Here is an 18,996-nt window from a genome sequence, read left to right on the forward strand (position 1 = left end):
CAAGGTAATGGACATATTCTTGATACCTAATGTCTGCTCCATAAAGGCAGTCATAGCATAGAAGAAGATGGTAACAATATATTGGAAAATACACTTCAGAAAAAAAGTTTTACCATTAGTATTTTTTTCAAAGAGAGAGTTTGGTAGTATTAGAATGGTAGGCTCAAATGACATGATAAAAATGAAGTCAATTCTTTTTTAATAGGCAAGAAACAATTCATTAATGGTATGGGATTTCTTTCTGAAATAAGTGTTGGCATGTAACCAAACAATCATCTTGTTAAAGCAAAATTAAAATATTCAATATTCAGATACATCTGGGATCTTGATTTGGGAGTTCCTTCTCTCCAGACACATATGGTTATTGTCCATAACAGTCCATAAATTCATTGACGTCTATCAAACTGCTAGAATCCTTCCTTCTTTTCTGTTTACATATGAAGGGTAACAATAGTGGACTCTAGCTTCCATTTCCCACCTCTCCCCTCTATCTCATGAGCCTATCTTTTTATTATACAATTTCTTCCTAACATTATTGGTTCCTATTCTATGAATTACTTCATTGATTATGTGTTGTATCCTGATCATACCCACTATACAATTCTCCATGTCCCTCCATGTGATATTCATTTTCAGTTTTTTGAAGATTACTGCAGTTTATATCTTGATGCCATGAAACAACATTAAATCAAATATTTGTATCAACAATACAGGCATTTATTTTCTTGTGTGCTTATATCATTAAATAAGCTTTCCAGTATTCTAAAGACAACTCAACCTTGTACTCTCTTTTGTTCAATTCTGGGCCACACTTGTCTATCTGTACTGCTTGTCCCAAGTAGTCATACTGATGAATAAACCCTAATTTTCTATCCAATTGCTGGTTATAAACTGAGTAATAGAAATTATTCATCCACTTGACCTTACTTGTAGGGATGGTCAGATCAAACTCTTTTAAATTATTACAGATAGTTTCAGGAAGTTTTGGAAGTGTTCTTAGACTTGATGTCACCAGCACAATGGAAATCACAGTAAAAAATGTATGAAGGACCTTAGCATCCACTGATGATTGTCCTTTTACTTGTACTCTGCCCTGGATCTTCTCCATCACAGTTAAGAGAACTTTTGACAAATATGCCTACTATGTGCCAGGATCTATGCTAAGCACTGGGGATGTAAAGAAAGGCAAAAGAGAATTCCTACACTTTAGTAGTTCACAATTTAGTGGGGGAAATAACATATAAACAACTATGAAAAATAAATTATATGCAGGATAAATAGGAAATAATCAACAGAAAGGAAACACAATTAGAATTAAAAGGAATTGGCAAGAGTTTCCCACAGAATATGGGATATTAACTGGGACTTGCAGGAAGTCAGATGTATCAGTAAGCACCCCTACATCCACAGAGCCTGCTATCACAGGTTCTTAGATATGCATTTATAAAAGGGAAGGCACAATACCTAGTGCATATTAGAAATTTAATAAATGCTTATTGATTGAGGCATAATTAAGAACCAAGGACAACTTGGAGGTCTCAAACCTGGATGATTGGAAGAATGGTTGTGCAGTGCTCCCAGATGCTGCCACTAGCAATTTAGAGAGCATGCATTCACTACAACAATCTTTGCCAGACATTTAACAGTGATCTCAACCACTAATCTGCAACCTAAAAGCACAAGCATAAGCAGAGTATTTTTCTAGTTTGACTTTGTGGAATGAAGGTAAAGGATGCAAATGGAAAAGGTGGATACAAATGGATTTTCCTGTAATATCTTGGCAACATCAAATAATGATGCCATTTTTAAAATAAACACCAAGAGTTCACTAGTTTGTTTTCCACCTGTAGAGATATTTAGAAAGAAAAATAAATTAAATCTGTTGTCTTTGCCATTTATTTGACTGTTTCCTTATTCTGCATGACCATAGTAAGTAACAATCATTATTAATAATAGACCGTGCTATTGATGTGCCATCTTATAGCCCAGTATTGCAGAAGTGGACATTTTATCTACTTAACTTTTGTCTTTGATTGACATCCATGTGGGTTTATGGGCATTATTTTTTGCTATTATACAAGTCCTAGAATCCTTCTTTCCAATCGCAGGATATGTGGATTTTATAAAGAATGGTATTGCTTTATGCTGTAGAATCGTCTTATTGAAACAGGTACAAAGAGAAGTGGACAGCACATCTGGTGCATTCCATTCAAGTATTCATTTCAAGATGGAAGAAGGAGAAAGATGGAAGAAGGAGAGAGAGAGAAAGAGAAAAAGGGAGAGAGAGAGAAAGAGAGAGAGAGAGAAAGAGAGAGAGAGAGAGAGAGAGAGAGATGATTTCTAAGCAGCCCCAGTTCATTTACTTTCTTTGCTTTTCATGGGAACCCACATGGGATTACTTTTGAAACACATACCTTTGTCTATGTTGTAGCATTTAAAAGCCCTAATAACATCAGAATGAAACACATCAGGAAACCTTTATATTGAACATGAATCACACCTAACTGGCCCTAGAAATGCATACTCACAAACCTCTAAGGAAAATCATCTCCTGCTGGTACTTCCTGAGTCATTTGTACTGTTTGTACATTTCTGTGAGTCATTCATACATAAAAATAATACATCAAATATGTCTATACTGCACCCAAAAAGATATGAGATGACAGGAAATATAAAAATAAACAGCAATGGCTTCCAGATGATTATATTAAGTCAATACAACAGGCTGAAAACTATTTAGGGTGGGAGAGAGCTGATTATAAAGGCTGGTTAGTCTCAAAGTACACTTTGTAATTCAAATAAGAAAATCTACCATGTTACATGGAATATCTTCAATTACATCTGTCTTTAGAATCTTATGATGGATAAAGGGATATAGAAGAGTGCAAAAGGAAAGCTCTTTTCCTTTGTTTCAGGTAATTTTTCCAACAGAGTAAGATTTATTTATATTTGCATGATTTTTGTATGAAGTACTAGTGGAATTATATGTGTTCAAGAACAAAAGGAGAGATTCACATTCAGTATACCTAGATGTGAAGAATAAAAATAAAGATGCCCCCATATCAAACAAGGTTAAAATAATGCCTCAAAGTGAATTCTAAAACAACTGTTCAGACAACTTCGAAGGTCTGCAGGAAAGCTCTGTCTCACTAGGGTGATAGTAGAGCCCAGTCCAGTGCAGGCCATGCCAGCTCAGTCTTGTGGGAATGATTAAAATGGTAACAGTGGTTTCAAGAACTCTCAGCACACAAACGGTAAGGGGGTCAGAAAACTGGTGAAAAGAAGATTGCAAGGGACCCATTACTGGCACTGGAAGCAGGACTCTGTGGTATTGCCCATGCACAGTCTTAGGTCCCAGTCCTGGGGCAAGGAGTACAACAAACATGAGAGGGGACCCTTGACACTGTTCCATGGAGAAAAAGAGTGCTTTTGGTCACTCATAGATTACAGCACAGTCCAGGAAAATAGTGACCACCTATTTCCATAGATTATACCATCTTTGAAAAGCTGAAAACTTAAAGAACTTCAGAACTTTTTCTGAAAAGAGAATCACAAAAAAAAAAAAAAAGAAAAGAAAAGAAACAAAGATTGGGACAGTGCCCCTTTCCAGGAAATCCCGTCTTTGACATCAAGTAAAAAGTAAAAAAAATAGCCTAAAAAATGAGCAAATGGGGACAAAACCAAGACGGTAGACAAAAGACAGAGACTTCTCTGAGTGCTTCCAGATTCCCCTCCAAACAAATAATACCCCAAAACAAATTTGGGAGTAGAAGAACCCACAAAAGGGTGAGGTGAAACAATTTCCAGACCAAGACAACTTAAAAGGTCAGCAGGAAATCTAAGAACCTAGATGAAGGCAGTGCACGCAAAACACAGGACTCACAGGTGCAAGCCACCTGCTAGCAAACCAGCAGTAGACCTTGGAAACAACTGAATCAGTGGTGGTAGCTTCCAAAGCTCTCAGTCCACAGAGGGTTAAGGGAGTCAGACAACTGGTCAGGAGATTACAAAGGTCCCTTTGCTGGAACTGAGTGAAGGTTTCTGTCTTTCCCTTCATATATTATGCTTCGTATATCACTGCATAAGTGATTCTTGGTTATAGTCCTAGCTCCTTTGCCTTCTGGAATTAACATATTCCATGACCTCTGATCTTTCATGTTGCAGCTAATAAGTCCCATGTAATCCCGACTGTGGCTACCTAATATCTGAATTGTTTCTTTCTGGACACTTAAAGTATTTTTCCTTGATTTGATATTTATGAAATTTGACTATAATGCTCCTTTGAGTTTTTATTTTGAGATCTCTTTCCTGAGATGATTGATGGATTCTTTCAATGTCTATTTTGACCTCTGATTCTAGGATATTAGAATGGTTTCCCTTGATAATTTCTTGAAAGATGCTTTTGATTATGGCTTTCAGGTAGTCCAATGATTTTGATATTATTTCTCCTGGATCTATTTTTCCAGGTCAGTCGTTTTTCCCAAGAGATATTTTATATTTTCTTGTCTTGTTTTTCTTCATTCTTTTGAATTTGTTAGATTGATTCTTGATGTCTTATAGAGTCATTAGCTTCCATTTCTCCAATTCCAACTTTTAAGGAGTTGCTTTCATAAGTTAGCTTTCATATTTCCTTTTCCATTAGGCCAATTACACTTTTTAATGAATTGTTTTTTTCTGTGGATTTTTGTATCTCCTTTTCCATTTAATCAATTCTCCTTTTTAAGCTGTTGTTTTCTTTTTCCAAACTGTTGACTCTTTTCATAATTCTTTTGCCTCACTCTCATTTCTTTTCCCAGTTTTTCTTCTACTTCTCTTATATGATTTTTAACCTCTTTTTTTGAGCTTTTCCATGAATTTTTTTCTTGATTTGAGACCACTTCTCATTTTTCTTTGGGGTTTTCCCATAGATGGTTTGATATTTTTGTGTTCTTCTGACTTTGTGTCTTGAGCTTCCTTGTCGCCATACTATCAGAGTCTTATTTGCTTGTTTGGGGCTTATCTTCTTTAGCCTTTTATCCTCTCTTTTAAACTTGCTCTGTGCTTTCAGGGTGGAAAGGATGCTGTCTCATATTTCTTGTGCCAGAGACTGCAGGCCCTGGCTCTTTAGTGGATGCTGCACTGATATTGTCCTGAAGCACATTGGAGAGCCTCATGTCTTGGGCCACACTGAGATGAGGATGACTGGTGCTGCTGAAGGCCAAAGAAGTCTAACAACTTAACTGGTACTGAGCTGGGCTTCTGTCTTGGTGTCTGGGGTGTGCTAAAACTGATAGAATGTTTCTGCCTTTCCCTGGGGCTACGCTGAAGCACATGGTAGTCTGGCTGCTGGAGATACCTGTTTGTCCAGGACTATGTTGAAGTACTTGACAGAGTTCCTGGAGCTGGCAGCTGCCTGCTTACTTAGGCACCCAAAAGACTGGCTTTTACCTTTTTGTCCAGGGCTGCACTGAAGCGTTAGGAGGTCTGACCATTGGAGGTTGCCTGTTTTCTGGAGCTGTGCTGAAACACGTAGCAGTTCTCAAGTTGGAGTCTTCCCTTTTCCCTGATTATGCTGAGAAACATGGGGGGAGGGGATCCTGGTGATGGCTCCACTGCACTAGGACTCAAGGTCTACCACTGGTTTATTAAGATGAGGCTGACTTGCTTTCTATCCTGGATTGCATTCCTCTTTTACCTGAGTGAGATAGATCTTTCCTGCTGATCTTTCACTTTTCATGGCCTCAAAGATTGTTTCACACCGTATTTTTTGCTGATTCTGCTGTTCCAGCATTTGTTTTGGGGTGCTGTTTTATAGTTGTTTGGAGGTGACTGTGGGAGTGGAATGACAATTTACTGCTTACTACTCCACCATCTTGACTCCCAGAGGTCTGCCTGTATGTTCTTGTGTTTTGGGTTTTGTTTTATTTTTTGTCTATGTTTTCTCTTATAACATGATGAATGTGAAAATATGTTGTATGTGACTATGCATGTATAACCTATGTCAATCACTTTTCTTCTCAAGGAAGAGATAGGACAGGGAAAGAGGAAGAGAATTTGGAGCTCAAAATTTTTAAAACTGAATGTTTAAAATTTTACATATATTGGAATTCTTTAAAATTACATCCTGGAATTTTTTTCCTATGCCTAAATTATTCTAAACTAATACACTTATTAGAGAAGACATCATAATCTTGTGATGAACTTTTTGTCAGAGATTTCATTCCTTCTGTTGAACAATTGGGACCAGGTTGAGGGCTGTAACAATCAGGAACATCAGATGATAGAGACGAGGATATGTACTGAGACAGTCAATTTTAGAGCAAAGTCCCAAATCTGCATGTAGAAAAACTGGTCAATAACATGACAAAACAAGAAAATTATAAATTATGAAGATGTGGAAAAATTGGAACACTCATGCATTGTTGGTAGAGAACACCTTCATTCTTAAAAATATGCAGTTTTCAATATTCCCTTCCACAAGAATTTGAATTCCAAATTTCCTCCCCATTTTTCTCCACCCTCATCGTAAGACAGAGTGTACCCCAGCCACCCCATCCACACTTTAACCCAATCTGTCCTTCCTTCTATCACACCACCCTTTTCCCATCCTCTTCCTCTCTATTTTTCTCAAGGGCAAGATAGATTTCTATACGCCATTGCCTGTACATCTCATTTCTCTGTTGCATGCAAAAACTATTTTAACATACATTTTTAAAGCTTTGAGTTCCATATTCTCTCCTTTCCTTCCTCCCAACTCACACTCATTGAGAAAGCAAACAATTTGATGCAAGTCATACTTGTGTAGCCATGCAAAATATTTCCATAACAGTCATGTTGCAAAGGACTAACCACATTTCCTTCTATCCTATCTTGCCCTCCATTTATTCGACTCTCTCCCTTGACCTGTCTCCCCACAATAGTGTTTGCTTCTGATTATCCATCTTCCCAATCTGCCATCCCTTTTACTATCATCCCTTTCCTATCCCCTTTCTCCCTACCTTCCTGCAGGGTAAAATAGCTTTCCATACTCAATTGAGTGTGTGTGTGTTATTCCCTCCTTAAGCCAAATCCCATGAGAGTAAGGCTCAATTATTTCTTTTCAGTTCCCCTCTCTTCCCCTCCATTGCACAAGCTCTTTCTTCCCTCTTTTATGTGAGATGATTTGCTATATTCTGCTTCTCCCTTTCTCTTTCTCCCAGTACATTCCTCTCAATAGTAAATTTTATGTTTTATGTATTGTCACTTCATATTCAGCTCACACAGTGCTTGAATTTGAAAGTCAATTCTATTCAGTTCTGGTCTTTTCAACAAGAATTCTTAGAAGTCCTCTATTTCATTGAAATTCCAGCTTTTTCCTAAAGTATCATACTCAGTTTTACTGGGTAGGTATTTCTTGGTTTTAGTCCTACCTCCTTTGATCTCTGGAATATCATATTCCAAGCCTTCATAAGAAGATAAGGCATAACCCTTAGTGTAGAAGCTGCTAAATCCTATGTTATCCTAATTGTATTTAAACAATACTTGAATTGTTTCTTTCTGGCTCCTTATATTATTTTTTCCTTGACCTGGGAATTCTGGAATTTGGCTACAATATTCCTAGGAGTTTTCCTTTTGGGGGCCTCTTTCAAGAGGTGATTGGCAAATTCTTTCCATTTCTATTTTACCCTATTGTTCTAGAATATCAGGGTAGTTTTTCTTGATTATTTCTTGGAAGATGATGTCTAGGCTCTTTTTTTGATCATGGTTTTCAGATAGACCAATAATTTTTAAATTATCTCTCCTGGATCTGTTTCCCAGTTCATTTGTTTTTCCAATGAGATAGTTCATATTGTCTTCTACTTTCTGATTTTGTTTTATAATTTTTTGGTTTCTCATAGTCATTAGCTTCCATCTACTCCATTCTAATTTTAAAGAGTTATTTTCTTCAGTGAACTTTTGGCCTTCCTTTTCCATTTGATATTGTTCTCCTCATTATCTTTTTGGACCTCTTTTGTCATTTGCCTTAGTCTGTTTTCAAAGGTGTTTTTTCTTCACATGTCTTTGGGTCTCCTTTAGTAAGTTGTTGACTTGTTTTTCATGATTTTCTTTTATCACTCTCATTTCTCTTCCCAATTTTTCCTCTACTTCAGCTACTTGATTTTCAAAGTCATTTTTGAGCTCTTTCATGATCTGAGATCATTTCATATTTTGGGGGAGAAATTTTGGATGTAGGAGCCTTAACCTTGCTTGATATCAGTTGCTTGATTCCCTCAAAGTCTATAGGCTGAGAGCTCCAGAAGTGGCTGCCACTGCTATGGCAACCCTAGAGCGGGGGCTTAGACTGAGGCCAGATCTCTCTCCCCTCTCACCCAGGTGAGAGAGTTTTCTCACTGACCTTTGAAGGTGTCTTCTGTATTTGTGAGCTGAGAAATCTGAAAACTACAGCAGCTGCCACTGCCCTGAGACCTGCTCCAGATCCATGTGTGCCATCTCACTACAATAGACTCTTCCTGTCAGCTTTCCAGGTTGTCTTGGGCTGGAAATCTGTTTAACTCTGTCATTTTATGAATTCTGCTGCTCTAGAACTTGTTTAGAGTTATTTGTTACAGGTATTTTAAGTAGTTTGGGGGGAAAGCTTGAGAAGGTTCCTGCTTCTGCTCTGCCACCTTGGCTCCACTCCCATCCAACTATTTTGGAGAGCAATAAGAAACTATGCCCAAAGGGATATAAAAATATGCATATTCTTTGATGCTACAATACCACTTCTAAGGCTATATCCCAAAGAGATCATACAAATGAGAAAAGAACCCACATGTACAAAAATATTTATACCAGCTCTTTTAGTGGTGACAAAGAACTGGAAATTGACTAATTGCCCATCAATTTGGGAATGGTGGAACAAGTTGTGATGTATGAATGTAATGCAATACTATTGTGCTGTATGGCAGACTTTAGATAAACATTGAAAGACATATATGAACTGATGCTAAGGGAGGGGAACAGAACCAGAAGAACATTGTACACAGTCATAGTCACATTGTGTGATGACTAACCTTGATAAACTTGACTCTTCTCAGTAACTCAAGTTTCTAAGACAACTTCAAAAGATCCATGATGGAAAATACTTTCCATGTCCAGAGAAAGAATTACAGAGTTTCAATGCAGATCAAAGCACACTATTTGTTCTCTCTCTTTTTTTGTTGCTTTGTTTTTCTTTCTCTTAGCTAATTCCATTTGTTATGATTCTTCTTTGCAACATGACTAATGTGAAAGTATGTTTAATATAAATATATATGTAGAGCCTATATCAGATTGCATCTATCTTGGGTAAGGGGAAGTTGAGAGAGGAGGAGAAAATTTGGAACTCAAAAACTTGTGGAACTGAATGGTGTAACCTAAAAATAAATAAATTTAAAACAAAAGAAAAAGAAAAGCTGGCCAAGGTTTGATAGCTGGGCAGAGATGCTGATGGAAGAAACTCAGAAATCATCTCTACATCACTCATTCTGTGATTCAAGGCGTGGAAGAGTCAGAGCTAAAAGCAATGATAGATGTCTTAATTGAGACTAGAAAAGTTGGTAGTGGGTTTGATGTAATGAAAAAATCTATTTTTTGTGGGTGTTACTGGTGTCAAGTAATATTACAGTACATTTTCTTAAGGTGGAGAACGTTCCAGCTTTTTTTTTTTTCATTTCTATTCTTTCTATTTTTTTCTTTGTAATGGGTATATGGGAATAATTTGGTTAGGCAGTGGTAAGGTAGCCAATCAGAAGACAACATGTTTGACTAAGAGTGATGATTAGATTAGTCGGAATGGATTTGGTCTAGCAGGTCATTGTGGAAAGACTTCAAAGCATTGAGGGATGTGTCTAACAGGAGGAACTTCTAGACATTTTCTGTGATTTTCACAACCTCTGAAACCTCTCCAAAATAAAAAAAAAAAAGAATGTATGCACTTCATAGTTTATAAAGCAACTTCAACTGTTGCTGTGGTCAAGAAAACTTGAATTCCAAAAGAAGGTTTAAAATCAAAACCAAACAAAACTATGAACTGATGACTACTCTGAGGTCCCACCAGTCTTGCTGCTAGTACAGTTGCACTAGCAATAACAAAATCTAACTTCACATTCAGTGCTTCTTCCTTTCCAGTGAGACAGAAATCCAATCTCTATTTGTTTGTTGGGGTCTTTGTAGCTAGTGCCAAGATAGCATTTTGTGTTGTAAAAGCTTTTTATAGGAAACTGAATGAGAAGAGAGAAAGAGGCAAAACATATCCAGGTTAGAAGTAAAATTCAGCCCTACAGACCCTTCCCCTCACTCTTCCAGAATCTCAAAGAACCAAATTACAAAGAACAGAAGTCACTCTTGTCTGTAGTAGCCTCTGAAGGAAAGAAATTTGCATCTCCTTGTGACTAGTCCTGCCCCTTCCAGAAGTCATATGAGACAGAAATCTAGACTGGGGAACACCAAACTGCCAGACCTAGAAAGAGGCTGGGGCAATTTGACATCCAGCCCCTTAGAAAATGGTCATTAGAAGGGAGGAAATGAGAACTCTGAATGGGAGAAAAATTTAAAAAAAAAGGCTAAAATGTACAAAGATCCTATGAAGAGGAACACATAAAGACCTTGAACATAAGCAGATAAATCAACATGGAGAACATTAATACTTGAAGGAAATATGCTATCTAGGTCTAGTAAACTAGTTCAGATGTTATGGATACATTTTGCAAAACAAAGTAATCCTATTCAACACTTAAAGAAACAGAGGACTCTGTAGTTTGAGATCACAGAACCACAACATTCTGTTCCAAAGTAGTAAAAAAGAGAAATGATAATCCTGAAAACAAAATTTAGAACCTGCTCAGAAAAAAATAATTGTCAGAATAGGGATGAAAGAAAGCAAATACTTCACTCAAGAAACAAAAGACAGGAAAAATACATTGAGTATATAAATTTACAGAAGAAAAGGACAATCTAGATAAAAGAGAAACCAAAACATTATTAAAAGAAAACATGCTATCTATCCAAACAAAACATATTAATTCCAAAGATGGAAAGCATAGAAATGACCTAAGCATTATTTTTCCTGAAGATCAGAAAAAAATAAAGCACATGAAAAATCTGAATACCATGATGTAAAAAATAATACAAGAAAAAATCCCAGATCTATTGAACCCAGAGAAAGAATATATAGATTGACTACAAGAAATAAAGGCTGTAAACTTCAAGATGGTTAAATTTTACAATTTGATTCAAAGGTAAGTTCTGTAAGCAACCAGAAGAAAAAACTTTAAGTACAAAGAAAAAGAAAAGAAAATAACACGAGATCATCCTCCAACCATCAGAAAATATAAACGAACATAAAATGATGCGCTCCACAAAGCCATGGATCTCAAGATGCAACCTAGGGCAATCTACTCTGTAATTTTGAGTTTAACTAGAAATAAAAAAGAAGGTTGTTCAATAATCAAGAAGTTGTTTGTTTATTTGTTGTTTTGTTTCTTTTTATTCTTAAAAAGAATACCAGGCCCTAAGAGAGCATTTGCTTCTCAAACATCCCAGAAGCAGAAATGAAGGAGGAGTGAGTGAATCCAACAGTTGAGTACAAAAAAAAACTAACATCAAAGTTAGCAATAAGAGATTTCTTTCTAAAACTACATGAGGAGACAGGAACCAATGTGGAAGTTAGGTAGAGCTCACAGTGGCTAGGCAGTCCTGGGATATTATGGACAAAAACTTTAAAACACACAGACTACAGAACTTTACAATGCAACAATTTTGTGTGTATGTGTGTCTATGTGTGTGTGTGTTTGTGTTCCTTCTGAAAGAGAATATTCTGAAGAAGAATAAATAAGAAGAAAGGGAAAAACATTGAAAAAGTGGGGTTTAAGGAGCAAAGTCTTATTTTGCTGGTGGTGGGGAATTTCACCAGTAAATATATTCCTTTGGCTGAACAAAAGTGCTGTAAAGGAATATAGAAACCTTGAAGTGAAGGACATAGATAAATGGCAGGATGTATAATAAAGAATAAGGTTGGGAAAGGATGGGGCACATTATCAAATTCATCAGATTTTAGTTAAAAATTGGATAGTAAGGTGGTAGAAGGGAAGGGGAGAGGAAAATAAATGGAAGGGTTGGAAGTAAATATACATTTGTATAGTCTTCCATGGAACAGTCATTGTGATAAGTACTCTTTACAAATATTCCCTCTGATTCCACAACAACCCAGTTTGAGTCAGAGTTAAAGTGAATTCCCCAGGGTCACACAGTTAGTAAGTGTCTGAGGACTGTTTCACACTCAGGTCTTCCTGATTCCAGGCCCAGCATTCTATTCATCACAGGGGCCAAGGAATAATAATAAATTATAAACAAAGTTTTCCATCAAATGGGGAGAGGTTAAACATATTATGTTACATAAATGTAATGGGATTTTATGGTTTGTAAGAAATTATATATATCTATAATTAATACAGGAAAGCAAGGATACAATGAAGTCAACAGAACTGAGAAACCAATCTATAAAACCATAATAATGTTAGTGAAAAGAACATACATACCAAAAAAATCAAAAGTGAATGCAACAAAATTATAAAGATCAAACATGGTTCAATGAAAAGACATGACAGGACACTCCTAAGAAATCCCTTCATGGAGACAGAGGTCCATAAATGTTTCACATTGCCCATGTTTTTAGATTTTTTTCAATGTATTGATCAGTTGTGCTGACTTTTTTCCCCTTTCCTTTTTTCTCTTTCTGCTTTAACTTTAAAAAATACTATTTATTAAATGAGATATCTCTCTGGGGGGGGGGGGGGGAGTGTAGGGATACTGGGGTCTACTTTAACCCATGACTATTCTTAAATTAAGAGGTCATCATACTGCCTTAAGCTTCCTTTTGGTCTGCCCAGAAAAGCATAGTTATTTGCATTGGTGAACAATACCTGACACTTCTGCTTTTTTAAAATAATTTTATATTGGTGTCTTCTGGTTTTTATATCATTACAGTTATGAAAGTGAAGCTGGTGACCTTGCACATTAATGTCATGGTCCTCTTCAAGAACAAAGGACAAACACAGTCCGTAAGTGAATAGCAGCTTCTTTCTTCTCCTCTCTTTCTCCTCTCTTCTATTTTGATCTCCTCTCCTCTACTTTCCTCTGTTCTCCATTCCTGACCTCCGCTGTTCTATCAAAGGCAAAGTACACTCTATGGCCAAAAGCTGTCTTTTTTCCTTTGGGTTTACTGGTTACATTTCTTACTCAAAGATCAACCTTAAAACCAATTTACTCTGGAGCTCATGGTTGATTGGTTGGTTAGTTAGTTGTTGTCCTTTGTTCTCAAAGAGGACTAAAATGACATCACCGTAATAAAATGAAATTTCTGTGTGCAACTATGGATGATCAAATCAGTATGAGCTCAGAATTCTTTACCACAGGTTGGGCACAGATAATCCATGTGAATGTTAAGGGTTGATACTCCAAATTTGTGCATCCTACATTTGTCTCAATTTTGTGCTGCCTCAATTCTGCTTTGTTCATAGAACATAGCAACCTTTCTGATGTGGTCATGCCATCCTGAGCAGTCCTCTACCAGTGTCTCCCATGTTGCACAGTCAAATCCAAAGCTCTTGAGAGAGACCTTGAGAGTGTCCTTGTATTGCTTCTTCTGACCACCAAGTGATCTCTTGTCTCATGGAAGTTCTCCATAAAATAGTCTTTTTGACAAGGGAACAGTTTGCACTCAAACAACATGGACAGCCAATTGGAGTTGCACTCACTGAGGCATAGTTTGAATACTTGGCATTTCAGCTCAGACAAGGACTTCAGTGGCTGGTACCTTATCCTATCAGGTGATCCTCAGAATCTTCTTAAGACAGTTCAAATGGAAGTGATTCAATTTCCTGGCAGAGCACTGGTAGACTGTCCATGTTTCACAGGCATACAACGAGGTAAACACAATGGCTCCACAGACGTTCAGTTTGGTAGTCAATCTAATACCTTTCCTCTCCCAAACTTTTCCTCAGAGCCTCCCAAACAATGAGCTAGCTCTGGCAATGCGTGCATCAACCTCATTGTCCATGTGTACATCCCTGAAAAGTACACTATCAAGGTAAGTGAACTTATCCACAGCATTCAAAACTCCTCCATTTGTTGTACCTGATGGTTCAACATACAGATAGTGTGATGGTGGCTGATGGAGCACCTGTGTTTTCTTGGCTTTAATTACTAGGCCAAAATTAGCACAAGCAGCAGAGAATTGATCCATACTTTGCTGCATCTCAGTTTCAGAGGCTGCACTGAGTGCACAATCATCTGCAAACAGAAAATCATGCAACAACACTCCCTTCACTTTGATCCTGGCTTGTAGCCTTTTCAAATTGAAGAACTTACCATCAATATGGTAGTTGACCTTGATGCTGTGTTCATCTTCATTGAAAGCATGTGACAACATGGCTGAAAACATCATGATACGAAGCATGGGAGCAAGCACACACTCCTGTTTCACTCCATTGGTGACTGGGAAGGCATGAGAACATTGTCAACTATAAAGAACTGGCAAACATGCCATCATGAAATTGATGTGCAGTATTGATGGACTTCTCCAGGCAACCAGATTTTGACATAATTTGTCATAAGCCCTCCCAACTAACAATGTCAAAGGCCTTGGTCAGAACTACAAATGCTGTGTACACACCTCTGTTCTGCTCCTGGCATTTCTCCTGGAGTTGTCAGGCAGCAAACACCATATTGACTGTTCCTTGACCCTTTGTGAAGTCACACTGGCTCTCAGGTATAAGACCATCTTCCAGGTGAAGGATCAATCTATTAAGGAAGATTCTAGCAAGAATTTTGCCAGCAAAAACTAAGAGAGAGAACCCTGCTGTGATTGTCACAGGACAATCTATTCCCTTTACCTTATAGAGATGGACAATGGAGTCATCCTTGAACTCCTGGGGGATAACCATGTCTTACTATATAACCTGGAAAATTTCAGTCAACATTTGTGTGAGCAATGGTCCGCCTACCTTGTAAATCTCAGCTGGAGTAGAATCAGCACCCAATGTTTTGCCACAAGAAAGGATCCTAATGGTTCTCAAAACTTCTTTTTCTGTTGGAAGCTCAGCTAAAGAGAAATTCATAGACAGGACATCAAGTCTCCACCCATCCACAACAAAGTGAATGTAATTACTAAATAGGGATTGTTTATCTTTTACCCAGGAACCCTGACAGTCTTCCCCTCAGAGTTTGATTTTTTTTTTTTATTAAAAGGGGCCATCCCTTGAGCAACTACTTAAAGAAGTCCATAAAATGGGTGTATCTCACTCAAATGGAGAATGTGATAAGACCTTAGCCTGAAAGTGTCAGGGTCTTGCTTTGTATCCTGGGCCATCTCCAGTTGTACTGAAGAATATCAGGCCACTGGACCCAGATGGCTCAGGAGAAGAAACTGTGGTTGGTGACCTTACACCACCCTCCCTCACTCAAATCAAAGTCAACTGCAAGTTATGTCATCATTTTCATGTCATGGTCCTCTTTCAGAATGAAGGACAAAGTTAGCAACAACAATGTAGCAAGCAAATTTATTTTAATAGTATCTTATTTTTCCCAATTTCATGTAAAAACAATTTTATCATTCATTTTGATGTAAATTTTGGATTCCAAATTTTCTTTGTCTGTTCCCTTCCCCCTCCTTGAGATGGTAAGCAATTTGTCATAGATTATACATGTGTAATCACAGAAAACAAATTCTCATATTAGTCATGTTGTGAAAAACAAAACACAGATTAAAAAAATTTTTTAAAATGAAAAATAGTAGGAAGCAAATTTAAATATCTCTCATCACAATGATGTATACTTTTCATTATCTTCAATATATTCTTACTATTAATTTTATTAAATAGATTAGAAACTAAACTGAATCTAAGATCAAATTTAGGATGGGGACTGAACCTGTGATTTCATTGACATAAGGAACCTCTGCAGGAGGAAATTTGCTCTACTAACAGAATTGAGCACCTTCTCTGAAACATATAGTCTTAGATATTAGCTTGGAGTAGGGAGAGGCTAAATGATAACCAGTGTCATACTGCCAGTGTGTCAGAAGCGGGATTCAGTCCAAGCTCTTGTTGGCTTTCTGGCCAAGTTTCTCCTCCCTACATCACATGACCTCTCAAGTTGATATTTAATTGTGAGAACTGTGAAGTTATATTTGGATTAAAAGTATCGGCTTTAGGATGGATGTAGCCAAGATTGTGAATTAAAGCTGCTACCTCTAATTGCTCCAATCAAACTCTCCAAACAATCTCTTCCAATGACTATGAAATAACACTTCAAATCAAATTTTGGAGTGGCTGAGCCAAAAAACAGGTCAGATGAGACAATTTTCCAGGTGAGGACAACTTTGGAAGTTGGCAAGAGAGGTCTGTAACACTAGGGTGGATGCAGTCACAAACCCAACAGAGGCAGCAGTGGCAATAGCATCCTCAGAAGCTCTCAGTCCAGAGATGGTAATGAAATCAGAAAACTGATCAGAAGGAAATTATAGGAGACTTTTTGCTGGAACTGGGTAAAGCTGGTGCCAACTGGAAATTCTATTGTCCATATGCAATTCTGAGTCACATTTCAAGGGGAAGAAGACAGCTTAAGATTAATCACAAAGGAGCAAGATACTTGCTCAGAGTTCCAAGGTAGAGAGGAGTGTTTGGATTTGTGGTTTCAAGAGAACAGGGGACTTGTCCACAGTTCCAGGACCAAGGGGAGTACTAGTGATTGAGTCTGCAAGAGAACAGGGCTCTGCCTGGGTAAAGACCAGAACACAAGCCAGGAGAGCAGTGATCACATTTCTTTTCAGATTATACCATCTTGAAAGCAGTGAAAACTTGCAGACTTCCAGAATTAGTCTGCAAAACAACAGGAAACAAAAAAAAAAAAAGTCTAAAGCTTGAGACAGTGCCAGCCCACCACAGATAATTAGAGTCCAATTTTAACACTAAGTTCAAAGTCAAGGAATAGTCTGGAAAATGAGCAAACAACCAAAAAATAAACTTTCCCATTAAACACAAGCTACTATGGTAGCAGGTAAGACCAGGACACAAACTTAGAAGACAATGATTTGAAAAGAGCTACAATCAAAATCTCAAGGAAAAATGATAATCAAACAACAGTTCAGCATGGACTTGGATGAGTTAAAGAAAGTGCCAAGATTTGTAGAGAAAAAATGGGAAAAGAAAAAAGGAATGATACAAGAAAACTGTATAAACAAAGAATTAATTGCTTAGTAAAAGAGGCACAAAAATACAGAAGAAAATAACACCTCAAAAAACAGAATTGCCCTAATGGCAAAAGAAGCACAAAAATTCCCTGGGGAAAAGAACTTGTTAAAAAGTAGAGAAGGAAAAAATGGGGAAACAGATAGAAAAATTCACTGAGGAAAAAACTTCTTAAAAAGCAGAATTGGAAAAAAAAAGGACAAAAGCTCACTGAAGAAAATAATTCTTAAAAATTGGTATTGAGGAAGTGAAAGCTAATGTTTCCATGGAACATTAAGAAACAATCAAAAAAAAATTCAAAGGGATGTTTTAAAAGAAGAAAACATAAAATAATTTAACTAGAAAAGCAACTGTTCAGGAAATTAGATCAAGAGATATTTTTGAGAGTTATTGAGCAATCTGAAAGCCATGATCAAGAAAAGAACTGAAAAACATATTTTCAAGCCTCAGTACCTTAGATCCACATGGTAAATTAGAAACTGAGGGAGGTGGAGCCAAGATGGTGTAGTAGAAAGACACACATACACTAGCTCCGAACCCACAGCCCATAAAATATCTGTAAAAAAGAACTCCCAACAAATTCTGGAGCAGCAGAAGCCACAGAACAACTGAGCACACGAGTTTTCTGTTCCAGAGAGCCTGAAAACCTCTCGCAAAAGGTCCTTCACTCTGCAGACCCTGGAGCGGAGCACAGCCCTGCCGTGGCCGTGCAGCACCGAGAGGAGGGGATGTGAGCAGGCTTCAGGGATGGAATCTCCAGCTTCCATGCAGGTCCCTCCACTCACAGGTGACAAGGGTCAGTGAGAGGGCCTCTTTGGCAGGTCGAGAGAGGAGTGGGGTGCCCCCATAACTCAGGCCCCCTTGGGAGGCAGCAGCGGAGGTGGGAGCAGACCAGGGCTCCCCAAGCAGGCAGGAGCCTGGATCCATTGTGGAAGGTTTCTGCATAAACCCCCTGAGGGAACTGAGCCATGAGGCAGCCCTGCCCCACCTGAGCACCTGAACTTGATCTCACACTGAATAGCAGCCCTGCCCCCGCCAAAAGTCCTGAGGCTGGGAAGCAGCATTTGAATCTCAGACCCCAAGTGCTGGCTGGGTGGATCTGGAGGCAAAGTGGGTGTGAAGAGAATATTCAGAAGTCAAGTCACTGGCTAGGAAAATGCCCAGAAAAGGGAAAAAAAAATAAGACTATAGAAGGTTACTTTCTTGGTGAACAGGTATTTCCTCCCTTCCTTTCTGATAAGGAAGAACAATGCTTACCATCAGGGAAAGACACAGAAGTCAAGGCTTCTGTATCCCAGCCCACTCAATGGGCTCAGGCCATGGAAGAGCTCAAAAAGAATTTTGAAAATCAAGTTAGAGAGGGGGAGGAAAAACTGGGAAGAGCAATGAGAGACATGCAAGCAAAGCATGAAAAACAAGTAAACACCCTGCTAAAGGAGACCCCCAAAAAAATGCTGAAGAAAATAACACCTTGAAAAATAGACTAACTCAATTGGCAAAAGAGGTTCAAAAAGGCAATGAGGAGAAGAATGCTTTCAAAAGCAGAATTAGTCAAATGGAAAAGGAGATTCAAAAGCTCACTGAAGAAAATAGTTCTTTCAAAATTAGAATGGAACAGATGGAGGCTAATGACTTTATGAGAAACCAAGAAATCACAAAGCAAAACCAAAAGAATGAAAAAATGGAAGATAATGTGAAATATCTCATTGGGAAAACAACTGACCTGGAAATTAGATCCAGGAGAGACAATTTAAAAATTATGGGCCTACCT

This window comes from Notamacropus eugenii, chromosome 7, assembly GCF_028372415.1.
Source record: "Notamacropus eugenii isolate mMacEug1 chromosome 7, mMacEug1.pri_v2, whole genome shotgun sequence".
NCBI lineage: Eukaryota > Metazoa > Chordata > Mammalia > Diprotodontia > Macropodidae > Notamacropus > Notamacropus eugenii.